The following is a 15,384-nucleotide window of genomic DNA, read 5'->3' as shown; positions in this document are numbered from 1 at the left end:
TGTATCTCATTGTCTCTTTTGTGCTGGACACTTAACCTACTTCTGGTTGTTGACCTAAAGCTGGCTGCAGAGCCGTCTCATTCAGACAGGCCTTTGCTTGTTAGCAAGACAGGTCTGTCCAGCCAGACCTCTTGTTTATTTCATTTGCAGCTGTGGTAGATGGAATAAGGAAGAGATAAAGCAAGTAACTCAGTGAGTGTGTGTTTATGTGTACGCATGTGTGTATGTTCATATGTGTGTGCATGTAGGTATGTGTATATGTATATGTGCATGAATATTTGTATGCAGACACACATGTGTGCATGTATGTGTGGTGGTGGGGATCAACCAGTACGTGTTAGGCTAGCAATTTACTCCTGAGGTACATCTTTTCACTCCAATGTACTGGTGAATACAGGAGTTTAATGAGTATAGGCATCCCCATTTGAGGTTGGGAAGGACCACAGGGTAGTTTAAGTAGTTAATACATAGTTGGGATAGAAGCAACTACATTCCTCAAGAAAGCAAGAGATGAAACCAACATATTAAAATTAATCAAATCGAATGCAAGCTCAGAGAAGCCCATTTAATCAGTGAGGAATGGCTAACCATGGTAATCCCTTTAAAATACTCTTTTCATTAAATATAGAAGTATTGATACTGAGAAACAAAACAGATGGCGTGAATAGAGAAAGAAAATTAAGCAATAAATAGGATTATTCTGAATTTATTACTGCTATAGTTAGGTGATAGCCCCTTTCAATGTATTCTAATTTTTTTCAATATATATGTATAATACTTGATGGCTTCCTATTCACCCCAAGTTCCTAGTAGTTTAAGATCAACCATCATTATTTGTGATAGGAAGTGGTTTATATTTATAGGTTTATTATTTATTTTTTGGTGCTGGGGCTCAAGCTCAGGTCTTTGTACTTTCTAGGTAAGTACTGTATCTCTGACTAACACCTGCTTTCCTGTTGGATTCATTTTTGCTTGCTGTCAAGGACAGAGTTAGTATTGGGTATGACTATATTAGCAATAATTGAGAGTACTTTTTGTATTTTAAGTAGGTAATTACAAAATAAGTCATAAGTCATAAACTGATAGAAAAGGAGTTTGGAAAGCAGAGTCTTTTAAAAAGAGATTTGAACTGTTCTCCCCCTTGGTTTTTTAGAAAGGGCGTCTTGCTATATAGCCCTGGCTGGCTTGAAGCTCTTCATCCTGTCTCAAGCTCCCCTGGGCTGAGATTACAGGTGGGTGTCATCACGCCTGTGTAGCTTGAACAATAATTTTTAACAGCTTTGCATAATAAATGATCAACTTTATAATTCAGCATTGAGCACTGTGAAAAACCACGAAAGGAAATGGCCATGGTCCCTTCAAGTCACAACCTGCTGAAGGCTTGAAAACTTTCCATCCCCCAGTGTCTTATCTGCTCATCGCTGCTGTCAGTGACCCCTTTCTACAAAGCAATGGGGTTGGCAATCCATTCCCTCGCTGTCTTTCATTCCCTATCAGCTACAGTTCCTGACAGCTAGTTCTACTTTTCTGTGTTCTGACAACCCTAGATGCCCCCTCAGGCTAGAGATGGTTAGGCCTTTACTCCCAGGCATCTGCTTTTGATGCATGGAGGACTAACTTTGGATGGAGGCAGAGAATTCTGATGATGCTGGAGACCCCAAGGGGGCTGGAGTATGAAGCAGGTGGGTGGATGTCGAGTTTGGAAAGTCCTCTTTCTGCTCCTCTGTCTACTGGGTGATGGGAAGGATTCTGGGCTGGTAAGCTCCAGAAAATGATTCTTAGGCTCTGCTCCCGCCCACACTTCCAGGTGTGCTTTCCCCGCCCTTAATTACTTCATGAAAATCATTGTTTGCCCTTGCAGTTACACTAGGAGAGCGGAAGAGAAATTTATAATCATAGAGCCAGGGGCCCAAAGCCACAGTTGCTTTGATTTGCAGTTGTAAAGACACGGAGAAGTATACTCCCCCCCCCCCCCTCCTCCCTTAGAGGCAAAGCCACCTCTTTCTTTCTGGCCTGCAGTCCAGGGCCGGGCTGGTTGAAACTTCGCAAACTTCGCACCCTCTGAAAAGTTTAGAAACTCAACTAGGAGGAGGCCATACTCTAAGTCTCCCCTTCCTCACCGCCCCCCCCCCCACGGCTACGCGCGATGTTTTCCAGGTCTTTTCAAATGAGGAGGGAAGAGCAACAAGACAAAATGTACCATGCAGGGAGTCAACCAAAGCTCTGCAAGCGGTCAGGCGCTGGGGTGAGCCCAGGAGGGGGCAGGGGTGACCCGGGTGGGTGTGTCTGATGTGGAAGGTTGGGGGAGAGCGCCAGGAAGGTTCTGAATGGGAAGTTTAGGTTCCTCTGACCTGCCCCCCCCCCACCCGTAGCAGCTCTGGAAGCTCAGTGAATGACTGGGGGAGGGGACCACAGGAATCAGGGCGCCAGGGGTGCCACGCAGGTAAGCGGAGCTGCTGAGAAAAGGCGCCTGGGGTGCTTGGAGTTGCTGATTTGTGCAACGTGGATGGGGCAGAGAACGCCAGAAGGGAGGAAGAAGAAAGGAGGCTGGCACCCGCGCTTCTTTCCCTGCCGCAGAGCCCGGGAAGTCGGGACTGGGCGGTAGTAACGCCCCAAGAGTCTTGTTCCCGTGCATGGCGCTACCCTCGTAGCCTCACGACCGTGCCCGGATGAGGCTTGGGCTGGGCTGGCCCCGGGGCTGCAGGGACTGCGGAGCAGGTAAAGGCGAGGGCGGCTGGGTGTCCCCCGGCGCGGGTGGCGACGGCCCCGCCTCCCATCGGCGCGATCGGCTCGCACTGTTCCACCACCCGCGGCTTTGTAGCCAGTGCGCGTAAGCGCCTGTGAGTGCGCGCGCCCGCGGGCCCGGAGTGGGTGGGTGTGCGCGCGTGTGTGAGGCCGCCTGCAGGAGGCGAGGCTGCCCTGGCCTCCCGCACCAGCCAGTGGAACCCAGCCCGGGAGGGAAGTCGCCGCAGCCGCCCAGCGGCCCTCCTGCCCTTTGGCCAGGTCAGTGCGCCCCAGGGTCCGTCCGAGTGACACGTCGGTGGCCTCCGGTTGGTTACCTGGGTCGGGTTGGGGGGCGCAAGGGTGCTGGCGTGGGGCGCTTCAAGTTCCTGGGTGCCGCGTCCCGGATGACTTAGATGGCCCGGGTCTCCCAGCTCCCCGCGCTCAGCTCACTGCTCACTGGTGACTTTGTCGTCCCTTGAGTCTAAGGAATTTAAACTTTCCGTGAAGCCGCCCGAGGCTTAGCCAGTACCTGGGGAAATGTAAGGCAGGGGAGGGACCTGGCTTTGCCTGAATGGGTTGATCGTTCCTTGTGTTAGCTCCTGTAGGGAGAGTTTACTGTGGATGGTTTTAAACTTTAGGCTGCTTTTTCTTTTTTGCTGCCATTTGGCCTTTGATGTGAGACATCCAGGGCTTGTTACTGCTTCCAGGCTGGGGCCCTGCACTGTTGCTTTTCTCCGACCTCTTTTCTTCCTCTCCTCCCCTTTTTTTCTTTCTCCCTTTCTCTTGACTTTTTTCTTCTTTTCCTTTTTAGTTGAGACTACAGAGATTTCTTCCATGTGGGTGCTGGCTTGTGAAAGTTTCACTCTTAAGCTATACCTATCGTCATAGATACCTACTGCTAAGTGCAACTAGGAGACGGTAGCTAGATATTAAGGCAGAATCCTCTCCCTTCTTTCCTGCAGTGTTGTGCGTTTGTTCCTTTGTTAAAGTGTCCTTTGCTCACCTAACATGACTGTGAAGTCAGAGGTCCGAGTTTCAAAGTCATAGAAAACGGAAGAACATATTCTTTGGTCAGATGGAATGAATACCAAGAAAGAGGACTCAATTAGGCTTAGGGCCACGCGCATCACAGTGAACTACACCAACACACAGCTGTAATAGCACAGAGTTTCTGCCCTTGTTTCTCCAGATGCAAAGTTCTGAATAATAATCACTAGGGCTGTAGGTATATGAAAGCCGTATTTTTTTTAAACTTTTATTTCCCCCCCTCCTTTGGTCTTGATTGTTAATTTGAGGAAAACATGAGAAAGAGAGGGAAGCAGCTTGAGGCAGAAGTGCTGAGAAGTGCGACTTCAGTACTGGGCCTCATCACCCCGGGCCCCTTGTACACAGCGTCCCCTAGCGGTGCAACCCGAGCCTGTTCTGAGCTCCTGGTCTTGGTCTCCTCTCAGGAAAAGGAATGGGTGGATGATCTCTGCTCTTCCATTTTTCTTTCCAATAGTGGGTGGTAGTGGGTGACTTCTCCGTGATAGAATAGTTGAGCAGAGGAAGGCAAATGGGAAAGAATTAGTCTCGTGGGGAAATGGGAGCCCAACAGAAAGAAAGAAGGAAGGAAGGAAGGAAGGAAGGAAGGAAGGAAGGAAGGAAGGAAGCCACCTGGAAGGGGGGTATTTGTAGGCAAGGAACTTAAGTGAGGAATTGGTTTTTCTCTAGTTTTTCCTTTCTTTGCCCACGAGGGAACCAGCAATACTTTATTCTTATTACAGCCTGGTGAGGCTGCTTAAAATTGATGCCAGAGCTAAGCGGTCCTTGTGGTCTGACCCCCTACTAGGCATCACCTGCCTGTCCTAGTCTTTGCATCCTTAGCTGCTGTGGCCATCCAGAGCTCAGCATCCTGTGAGTGATGGGTAAGGAGTCACAGACGTGAGAATATAAGTGGCAGCGTTTTAGAAACCTGTTTTTATGCAAAGTGAGTGTTTTCCAGAATGTAATTTGATTTTGGTTTTCAGATCGTATCACAGATGCCAGGTTTTATGGAATCTGCTCTGTTTGACCTAGTGGAACATTCAAGGGAAGAGTAAACCCTAGTGGTCAAGTCTTTGCACTCACAATAACAGCCTGGCATTTGTGATTTTTAGAGGAAAGGACTATTTCAGATGCTTGGTATAAACATTTGTGCTCTGAACAGAATGCACCATGCTAACTTCACTGGGGAGCTACAAGTATTCAACTCATAATGTCTTTAGAAGTTTGGTTTAAGGTTAAATTTTTAGTGTCTGTACTTACTGTGTGGCCACCTACCCTCAGCATCTCCTTCCCTCTCATCCTTTCTCCTCCTATTCTCCCTCCATCCTTGCATCCCTACCCACTCTCCCCTTGTCCCCTTCCCCTCTTTCTCTCTCCCTGCCTTCACCCAACTTCCTACCCTCCCTTCTTCCCTTCCCTCCCTCTCCTTCCTCCCTTCTTTTCTTCCTCTCTCCCTTGGAATCATCATGCCTACACATGTGAGGAACGTGATTTACTTTGAATGTGAGGTATGATGTCCTGAAAATTGACACATAAGCCCGCTCTGACTTTGCCAACTAAGTCAGCATCTTACTTCTGTCTGGTTTCTTACCTTTTTGCAAAGCAGGATAATTTCAAGTCTCTATGGTGTTAGCATTTAAGTATCTGTTATGGGTGTGTTAGGCTGCTGGGAGAGAAGGAGAAAGCTTTAATCCAACAAGCAGCCATTGGATTCTTGTTCTAACAGGTACAAAGAGGATGGAAAGAGAGTTATAGAAGGAGCTGAAGTGCAGAAGGCAGGGAATGCAGATTGCTGTGTTGCAGATAGTGAAGAATGTATGTGTGTCATATTTCTTCACTGTGTGGTAATGAAGAACTTAAGGACCTTGTCAGGCTGGGAGCAGGGCAGAACCTGAAATCCTAACTGTGGTGGGGATACCAACAGCTGGAAGAATGGCCTGTGCCTTAAGAGATCAATGGGGAGAGTGAGGACCTCCGAGGTAGTTGTCAGGGCCCTTGGTGATAAAGGAGGCCTAGGCGTTACTTGAGGGAGCCATGCCATGGCTTTATTTGACCCTAAGATGAATGAAGACCCCGAGTCATACTGCTTAGCTGCAAAGAGGAGGTGATGTGTTTGAGGGTTGAATGTGTGTTCTCTGTGTCCATTGTAAACTCGTGGGTACTAAGCTGTGTGGCACCATTGCCATTTTATTTAATGTTGTTATTTAAAGGGTCTAGAACAATCTGCCTGCGTGCCATTTCTTTCCCTCTGCCCCCTGTAAATGATAGCTTCTTTTTGGGAAACTTAACTTGGTCAAAATGGATGAGGCTCATGGGTTGCCCAGGGCCTCCTGGGGCCTTTTGAGCATGTGTATTAAAGTCCCTCTGCAGACAGAAAGCTAAGTGAGCATCAGTGTTTCTTTTTTCCGTTTGGGGAACAGCTTGCTGGTTAATGCTAATTTAAACATGGCTCTTCTCCGCACTGGCTTTCTTGACCCTGTTTATATTATACATAGTATCTTAACCACAGTGTGGGATGTGTGTAGTGCAGACGAGAGGATTAGTGTTAGTGCAGAAATAGAGTTAAAGGACTGGTATGTGTGTGTGTGTGTGTGTGTGTGTGTGTGTGTGTGTGTGTAGGGTGGGGGGGGGTTAGAGCCCTAACAATTCTTTGTGGAGTTTAATTTCCAGTACTCCAATAGAAGTACCTTGCTCAGTCTCTTAGAGTAGTATGTGCAGATTTTATTTTTTTTTCATCTCTGAAGTAGTTAGCTAGTTGTATCTCAGGGGAATCTTAGTGGAATTCCTTCAGGAGAATGCAGGACCTCCCGCCTGCCCTCTGCCATTGTAAGAATGGATGAGTTTTCAGTTGCATGTCAAGCTGATTTGGGTAAAGACTTTGAATTATCCTTGAGTCTAGAATGCTAGGCAGCCAAGGAGCCAGACCATTAGAAGAGATTAGGTTAGTGTTTTTGTTGTCTTCTGGATGCATGACCCTCTTAGTAGTTTTGAATTAATTTATTTACTTAGTTTTAAAAATCTTTGGTAAGGTGTGGGGACTTAGGTTTGGCATGGTTAAAAAAAATCAGATAGTTGATTAAAAAGTTTAAGGCTTTATTTTAGGGTTTTCAAAAAGTCACTTTTTTTAGTTGGGGGGGGGTTGTCTTGAAATTTCTTAGCTCTTGTTTTAGTAAGTTCATGTGATTTCAGTGTAACATTTATTCTCACACTACCTGCTTGCTGGTCCAGGGCATAGGGAATTGTATTTCTGCCTGGACGCTCTCTCCTACCACCCCACCACCGCCATGCAAACCTTAACCCCGAAGTTCACATAAAAGTCAGGGTTTCCCCCCCTCCTGAAAATGAAAGGGAACTATTTTAATGCATCCATGGATTTAGGTTATAATTTATTTTCTTTTTGTGGTACTGTTTTAAAAAAGTGATATAATGACAGGGCAGACTCTTAACTTTAGTCCAGTGCTAAAACAAACATGTGTGAGCCTGAGTGGGGCAGGCCGGGGTGTGCTTGTGGTAGCATAGAAATAAAGAAAAATGTTCTCAAAGCCAGTCCCTTCCTCTAAAGGGGGAAAGCAAGCTTGGCTAGTAACATGTAGCTTTGGATCTCTGCTTAGTTTGAAACCGTCACTTAAAGGACATTTTGTCTGCTGGGGACATTCTGTGTGCCTGTGCTTCCAGAGAGGCAAGTTTCCCCGAGGGGACAGGGAAGGGGCTACTCTGAACTATCCTCTCCAGCAAGTTGGCCACCTTCCCTTTGCATTTACTTCAGGCTTCCCCCTTTTCTTGCTTTTGTGACAAGGTCTTACACTGTAGCTCAGGCTAGCCCAGCTATGAGATCCAGCCTGCCTCAACAGCACCCTAAGGATTTGGATGAACCACCACTACACCTGAATTTCCTTTTTTTTTTTTTTTTTTTTTTTTTTTTTTTATTATCTAAATTTGAAACAATGGACTAGGTTAGTCTTCCAGTAAGTCTGCTACACTCAGGCTTCTTTCCCTGTGTCCTTGTGATTCTCCCGACTCTTGGTTGAATTTCTGCCCCAATAAAGTATAGTCCTGGTTCTTTGGAGGAAAGGGGATGTGGGGCAGAGGAGGTAAGATCTCTTCAAGCCTAGAGGTGTGTAACTGACTGCTGGTGCAAATAGGCCTTGTGCTAAGTACCAGGGATGGACAGAAATGAACAATGCAGCTCCCTCCGCCCCAACCAAGAATCTAGTGAGGGTTTCCAATGATGGCTTCTTGGTGCTCTGGGAACATCAAAGGCAGAGGGGCAGGGCACACCTGGCCTTCTGAGTCAAGGGTCAAGGCAGTGGAAGTGGAGATGTTGAAGGTGGGGGAGGAACCATAGAAGATTAGAATCTGGAAGGACCCTGGGAGATAAACCAAGCCTGGAGGAGAACAAAAGAGATCAAGCTGGAGGGAGTCAGGAGGCATCTAGAGGGAGCTCTGCTGTGTCCCGGTAAGTCAAAGGGCTTTTCTTTTTACATCTGTGAACTAGGAACATGTACTGATACTATCTGTTTTCCAAGTCTAGTCTCTATTCTCATGGTGCCTTCATTTAATCCCATAGATGGCTCATCCAGTCATTCCATGCTCAGTGGGTGTTTCTTAAATGTCTGTCTACACTTGGGGGATAGGTGGGAACAAGCAGGGTGAGGCCTCTTCTGCTGTGGAGATGGCATTCCATCTCTCTCTCTCTCTCTCTCTCTCACACACACACACACACACACACACACACACATCAAGTCTCACATCTCACTGTGTAGCTCAGGCTGGCCTTCAGCCCGCAGTTTTTCCATCTCTACTTAAGCGCTGGGGTCACAGTCATCCACACCATGCCTCATTCTTTCTGTCATACCATGTGACCTACTGAAGTTTTTCTGAATTGCCTTCAAATGCACAGGTACGATTTTTGAACGATTCTTCCTTTCAGCAGCTTCTTCAAAGTCCTCTTAGTGTCTCCCCTGATATCCAGGCCTTCGTTCTACAAGCTTAAAACACATTCACTGAGATTTACCTGTGAGTTGTAACAATGCAGAGTGAAACAAGCTGTGTCGTGGCTGTAGCCTCAGCTTGCTTCCATTTCCTTCTGGATATTCCTACTTTTCATCCAACTTATGTTTGAGTTTCTATGCTTAGTTGATGGTTGTCTTCCTAGAAAATTCCCAGTCTGGTGTTTGAATTTGATGAGCTTATTGAGAACCCTTAATGGTACAAACGTTATAAAAAGTGTCCAACCAGAAGAGAGGCACTGTATTCATTTGTAAATGTAGATGTTTTGTAGTTCTCAGAACCATGCACATATGTCTGAAGATGTGATCTCTGCCACTTCAGCTGCCTATCTAAGGTAGCTGCTTCATCATTGATTTGTCCTAAAGCCTTCTCTTCTTGGCCTTTGGTTACCCAAGCCTAGACCACTCTATCTGCTTGTTTGCATGCATTGGTATATTTTTATAAGTTTGTGTGTAATCATGCCAACATGTTTCCCATTTGTCTCTGTTCCCTCTGGTCTTAGAGGCTGTACCCAGAAGAACCTTCATGGTACTCTACTTGACTGTAGCCTGACTTCACTCAGTAGAGTTCTTGTCGGTGATTCAAATGACTGTTATGAAGGGGGAAACAGAAAACCATTTCCAGCTGTGTGACACTCAAGATGAATAATGCCATTGCAGGGCGTGTTCTTCCCACTAGGGCTCTGCTGCCCCTGGATCTCGGGCTAGGGGAGGAGGGGCGTCTGGGAGCACGTGCTAGGCATCTGTAAGCCTTTTGTTAGGTAGAAAATGGAGTGCCAGGGGAAGGCCTGGAACCACTTGTGGAACGGAAGAGACAGGTGGAGTTATCCATTATAGGCAGGTCTCACTGTGGGAGCCTTAAACAAAGACTCCCTCCCCCAGCTCCTTAGAAGTCTAATCAGGGGGTGATAAGGGCCATGTGTTCTCAGAATGGAGGGACTCAGCACAGCTAAAGCAGAATTGCCTTTTGTTAAGGGGTCGCTTGCCTTAACAAATCTGACTATGATTTGTTGGGAAGAGAATTATTGTCACGTCAAGAAAATGAAGCAGTCACTCTGCCCCACTGTTCATTGTACTTTCACAGGGAAGCCCTTGCCCTCCTTGCTGAGTAGACCCAGACAGAAAGGTTGAAAGGCCAGTGCAGTCCGACTGACATTTCCAGATTCAGCAACATCTGCTTTCTGGTCATTTTTATCTGAGATCCTGTCAGTTAACTTCCATGCATCTGATAGCTTAGAGGATTTTGGGTCCTCTTGCGTGGCTGAGAACACTTAGGAAGAATAATTCAGAGGCAGACAAAAAAGCATGGGTCATGCTCGCAATTAGATTATAAACATGGAAAGACTCAGCCACAGATGACTCAGATCAGGCAGCCAGTGATAAATACGGCAAACCAAAGTTTAAACAGGATTCTCTGCACACTCCTGAGGGTGTAGGGAGAGCTCCCTCTGCTTTGGAATAGATGAGTGATTGGCATGGCAGCTGGGTGCTGGTGTCAAGCCCCTGGCTAAGTTTATTCCATGCCTAAGAATAAGAAGGAAGTCCCAGAAGGAATGCATGTGAATGACAGGCTTGGAGAAGATGCCTGGAATATATGGCTTCTGGCAAAAGTGCTAGAGTGCATGGGGCCTGTCTTGAAGGTTATGGAGGGCACTAAACTAAAATAGTTGCTATGATGCCATTACAAGATGAGACACCGGGGTAGAAGAGGGATGCAGTGAGGTTTGTGAGTTCTAGACATGTCTAAAAGTATAGAGGCAGAGGTGTTTGCCTGGTAGCTGGAAATGTGAGTTCAAAGCTTAGTTTAGAAAACAGAGCTTGCAGTGTTTAGGGATACTCACAATACATAGAATATCACTGTATGCAAAGACCACTGAAATGTATGTGGGAAGCTAGTAAGATCTTTCAGAGTTAAAGGCTATATTCAAAACTGGGATGTGCCTGAGTTGGTAAAATGCTTGCTTAGCACACGTGAAACCCTGGGTTTGATCCCTGCCATTGCACAAACTTAAGTGTGGGGTGGTGTGTGTAAGGTAGATGTGGGAGAATTCCTGAGAGTTCAAGGTCAGCCTTGCCTACATGAGATTCTGTCTGGAAAAAGAATATCTGCAATAGCGGTTTAACAGGGACAACATTTTTGGTCTTTAAGTGTTTTTCCTCTAGCTTTTTGGTCTTTAAGTGTTTTTCCTCTAGCAGAGAACTGGACTCAACCATGCACTCCTAGAGAATCTGTTACTCTTGATGGGATGGTTCTGGTTTGGTGGTGTAGGCCTGTAATCCCAGGTGCTTGGGAGGCTGAAGCAGGAGGATCACAAGTTCAGGACCTGCCTAGGCCCTGAAAATAAAATATTTCATATTAGATTCCTAATGATGGGATAAACTTCAAATGATGGAGTGAGTTCAAAGCTAGCCTAGGCATCTTCTTGGATAGAGACTCACAATAAAAATGTTAAAAAGAGGATGAGGGTGTAGCTCAGTGGAGGAGCAGTTGCCTGGCCCTGTGTGATGCTCTAGTGTCAGTCCTAGGCGCTGCCCAAATCAACCAAAACCAGACCCAAACAGGAAATGGTGTTGATTTGCATGATATTCTGTGGTGAACAGAACCCTCACGCCACTCCTAACAGTCCTTTCCAGTCATGATTGTTTGAAAAATATTCTTAAAGTTGTTGGGAGATTAGTGGTGATTCGGGGACTAAAGGAAGAAACAAAGGTGGTTTCAATTAACAGCAGAACTCGCTGTGGGACTCATTGTTATCATGACTAATAAAGGGCAAATTGAATCCTCAGAGGAACTTGGAAATTCCAGGAGCCCAAAGAGAAACTGAGAAACTCCAGCAGGCTCGAATGGATGGTCTAGGAAAACCTAGTGGACTACTTGAATGGGGTAAACAACAGGACTTGTGCCAATTATATTTCTTAACCTGGACTTAAAAAAAAAAAAAAAGAAAGAAAGAAAGAAAGAGAAAGAAAAGCTTTTCCTGATTAAGATTTTATTTCTACTTTAGGCAATTATATTGTCATGTCTTCTACTCTGCTTGATAGAAGGCTAAGTAAGTTCTTGTTCATTTCTTAAGGTGTTATGATTCTAGAGAGTCATGTTTATTTCACTCTGTAGTGAAAACAGTACACACCTTTTGGAATATTTGGGATGCAGAGGAGATTCATCTGTAGTCTCACCACTCAGTGACGTCTTCCTGATGCTGGGCGTGATGGCTCACACCTGTAATCCTGACACGTGCGAGGTGGAGGCAGGAGGATTAGGAGCTCAAGGTCATCTGCAGCTATATATCAAATTTGAGCCCAGCCTGGCTGGATGAAACCCTGTCTTCAAAACCCAAATCAAAACCAAACCAAACTTCTTTATTGCACTTTGGACTAATTTCTTGCAGTATTAGGGCCTACTGAATATTTAATGGCATTTTGCTTTGTAGCTAAACTGTTTATGCAATCCATTAAAATATTTCATATTAAATTTCTACTGATGGGGTAATAACCACTGCATGTGATATGCTCCATATTTAATTATCACCTCTTATCTCTGCTTAACTCTTTTCAATCTTTCCAGGGCCTGTGCTTCTTGGTCCATTGTTACATGCTAATGACTTCTTTATCCCTCCTTTAAACTCAGGAGCTTACTGTGGCTTCCGGGGCTTTCTGTGGACTGTTTTCTCTGCCTAGCCTTTCTCCCCAGGTATCTAAATGCTTGCTTTCCCCATGTCTTCGCTCAAAGGTCATCGCCTTCTGAGCGAGGCTTCCTCTAACTCCCGCCTATAAAACTGAGTGATCTTTCCTGTGTATCCAGCTTGCTCTATAGTCCCTGCTCCATTGTATTTCAGACTTCTTAGATGAGAAAAATTACTTAAAAAAAAAAAAACCTCTCATTTTGTTTTGTTTTTTTAAGAGTTCCCCAGTGCTCAGTACAATATATCACACATGGCAAAAAAGTTTTCTGAATAATAAAAAAATGAATTTAATTATGATAAATGCCTGAATAAGTAAAGAAACGTATTTGTGGTTGTTGAGCATGCTAGAATAAGTCAGATACAGTCTCTGCTTCATGATGTTTACAATCCAGTGAAGGCTGAGATGGCCTTTGGGGAGCTCACTGTGTAGCTTCAGGAAACTAGTGGGAGAGGCAAGGCTGGCATTGTTTCTGAGATGGAGGAAAATAGTGTCTGTGACTTGAAGGGTGAGCTAAGTTAACTGAAATGAGATGTTGGGGTGGGAGAGGAGGGGGGTGGGTTGATGAAGACAAAGAAAAGTTGGTACCTGAAAAAGAAAACATGATTCAGGTTTTCATTTCCTGAGTTGAAACAAAGTCATTTGTTTCAAATGATGACATTATGCAAGGGTAGGCATTTTGGGGTTTTTGATGGACAGAGCTCCATCTGAAGACTTTAGAACTCATCAGCAGTATTCTTGTTTAACTTTTGCTCATTCTTGAGGGAGTAGGGTTTCCCATTTAAGCCCATGGAAGTGGCTTACAATCTGTGTTTGGTAGGTGATCCCTCCATGGACTGTAAGCCTAAAGACTTTTTTCTAAGCTAATGCTATTTCCTGTAAAATGGAAAACCGTACTGGAGGAATGTTCTATTTGTCACTTGTCTTCGTAGAGGTTCTTTTGGGAGGCTCAGCAGGATGAATCTGAAGATTGCTTTATTGTAGATGTTATACATGTGTGTGGACTTTCCCGTGAGCAGTTCTGATGATTCTTGTAAGTGAATGTGGATTTCATAGTTTTCACTTTTTGTGGATTAGGGTTTCTGTTTCCCGAATACTTAAAAGGAGCCTGGGTGATAAGTACAAGATGTGCTTATTCAGCTACAGTACTAATATTCATAAACTCTAGATTCTGTTAGCCTTCTGTGAGCTGTTAGAGACCAACAGTGCCCCCTTAGTATATCTCTACAAGTAGCTCCCTGTCTCTCTGTCTCTGCTTTGTCTCTGTCTCTCTCTCTAATGTCAACTAATTTTTGAAAATTTCTGTGTTAAATATATAATGTGAGAAATAGTGTAAAGCAATCCTCTGCGTTAGGAACTTTCTGTTTGCTCAAGTTAATGTCACTAATTCTGAAATGACTTCATTTACAGCTCCGATTTTAGGCATTGCATGTTATTTTTTCATACATTTGCGTGTAAGCAAGACTGAACTGGAGTTTATTCTGAGATATCACTTAGTAAGGGAACACTGCTTTTATGTTTATTGTTATAATGGATGAAGGGGCTTCAGAGTTGGCAGAACACACTCAGACACCAGGTTCTCAGCACAAAGGGGACAGTGGGGTGTGGACTGCCTCTGAATGGGACAAAGACTACAGCAGGTGTCTCTGCAGCAGTGGTTTTTAAGGGTGAAGTCTTTCTTAGGTATGAGTTGGTAAAGTCTCCATTGGACATGTTAGCCAATGTAGCCAAATAATTAGTTTTGATTGCTGGACCTTGGTGTTTTGGTAGTTGGACCTTGGTGATCAGCTTCAGGAATGAGTTAGATATAAGGAAGAGGCCAAATAAAGGAACTGACCTTATAGTGTGTTAGTTACCATCACAGTTGCCATTATCCATGGGTTAAATCACATAAAATAGCTTGTACTTGAGCTTAACCTTTAAAAATGGCAGTTTCATATGGTTCCCCTAATGTTGTATTTCTTGGTCTCCCCTTCCTTTTGTTTTTGTCTTTTTCCATGTCTTGTTCTATACATCTGCAGCATGGTGAGGTGGACACATCTAGTCTTGAGTTTTGCCTGTTTAACAAATGTGCCCATAAGTTTCTGTTTCCAAGTGTTCAAATAATAAGTTTCAATCTTATTCTGGTACTCATCAAAGAAAGTTATGGTTTTCTTTCCTTCTTCAATTTCCATTCTTCTTTTATTTATATTTTCATTTTATAAGTCCTGTTTGTTTGTTTGTTTTGTTTGTTTTTTGTTACTTTTTTTCAAAGAAGTTTTTTATTGGGCCTCATGTTGCAGTGAGTTTTAATTTTGGCCATGCTTTAGTATTGGGAATAGGTTCCAGGAACCCCTCCTCCCTGTAGGATACTAAAATGCATGAGTATTCAAATTTCTTATGTAAAATGGTGTCATCATGACATTCTAATGCAGGTTCATTTCCCTGTATACTTTAAACTGACCTTAGACTTCTTAAAGTCTATGTAAATCAATTCAGTATAAATACTTGATATATTGTATTGCTTTGGTAATACTAATAGGGAAAAAAGTTTGTTCAGTTGAGAGTCTTTTGTTCTCCCCTGAGTGTTTTTGGTCATGATTAGTGAGCTACCTAGGTGAACATTAGGTTTCCTTATTCTATTTTGACATGGTGTACAGCAATTTTGTGTGTATTCCTGCAGTTGGTTGTAGTAGGGGTGGTGAGGTCATTATCCCTGGAGTCTTGAAGCCTGTAGTCTAGTGGGAAGAATGTTGGTCACCTGCTCACAATGCATAAATGAAGATGTCATCAGTGCTGTGATGACAAACACAGAAGAGATTGCATGTGGGGCTTCATTTGACAGTGGAGTGCAATGTCTGCAGAAACAGATGGGTTGACTCTGCAAAGTGCAAAACAGCTGCATATGCATGGGATTGCCCAGGCATGGAAGACAAGAATGAGGGAAGCAAACAGAAGTTAATGA

The 15,384-nt window shown here is 44.5% G+C and overlaps 1 protein-coding gene across 1 annotated transcript in view; it reads left to right on the top strand.

Moving 5' to 3' along the window:
* Positions 1-2,824: 2,824 nt before the first annotated feature.
* Lpar1 (lysophosphatidic acid receptor 1) overlaps positions 2,825-15,384 on the top strand; it is a 119,415-nt gene continuing 106,855 nt past the window's right edge. The window contains exon 1 of the mRNA XM_051187855.1: positions 2,825-3,003. The gene's annotated coding sequence lies outside the window, so the exon portion shown is untranslated. The remainder of the gene's footprint in view (positions 3,004-15,384) is intronic.

This window comes from Phodopus roborovskii, unplaced genomic scaffold (assembly GCF_943737965.1).
Source record: "Phodopus roborovskii unplaced genomic scaffold, PHOROB, whole genome shotgun sequence".
NCBI classification, from domain to species: Eukaryota; Metazoa; Chordata; class Mammalia; order Rodentia; family Cricetidae; genus Phodopus; species Phodopus roborovskii.
The sequence above is the reverse complement of the archived record's forward strand: the minus strand, read 5'-3'. Positions and strand labels throughout refer to the sequence as shown.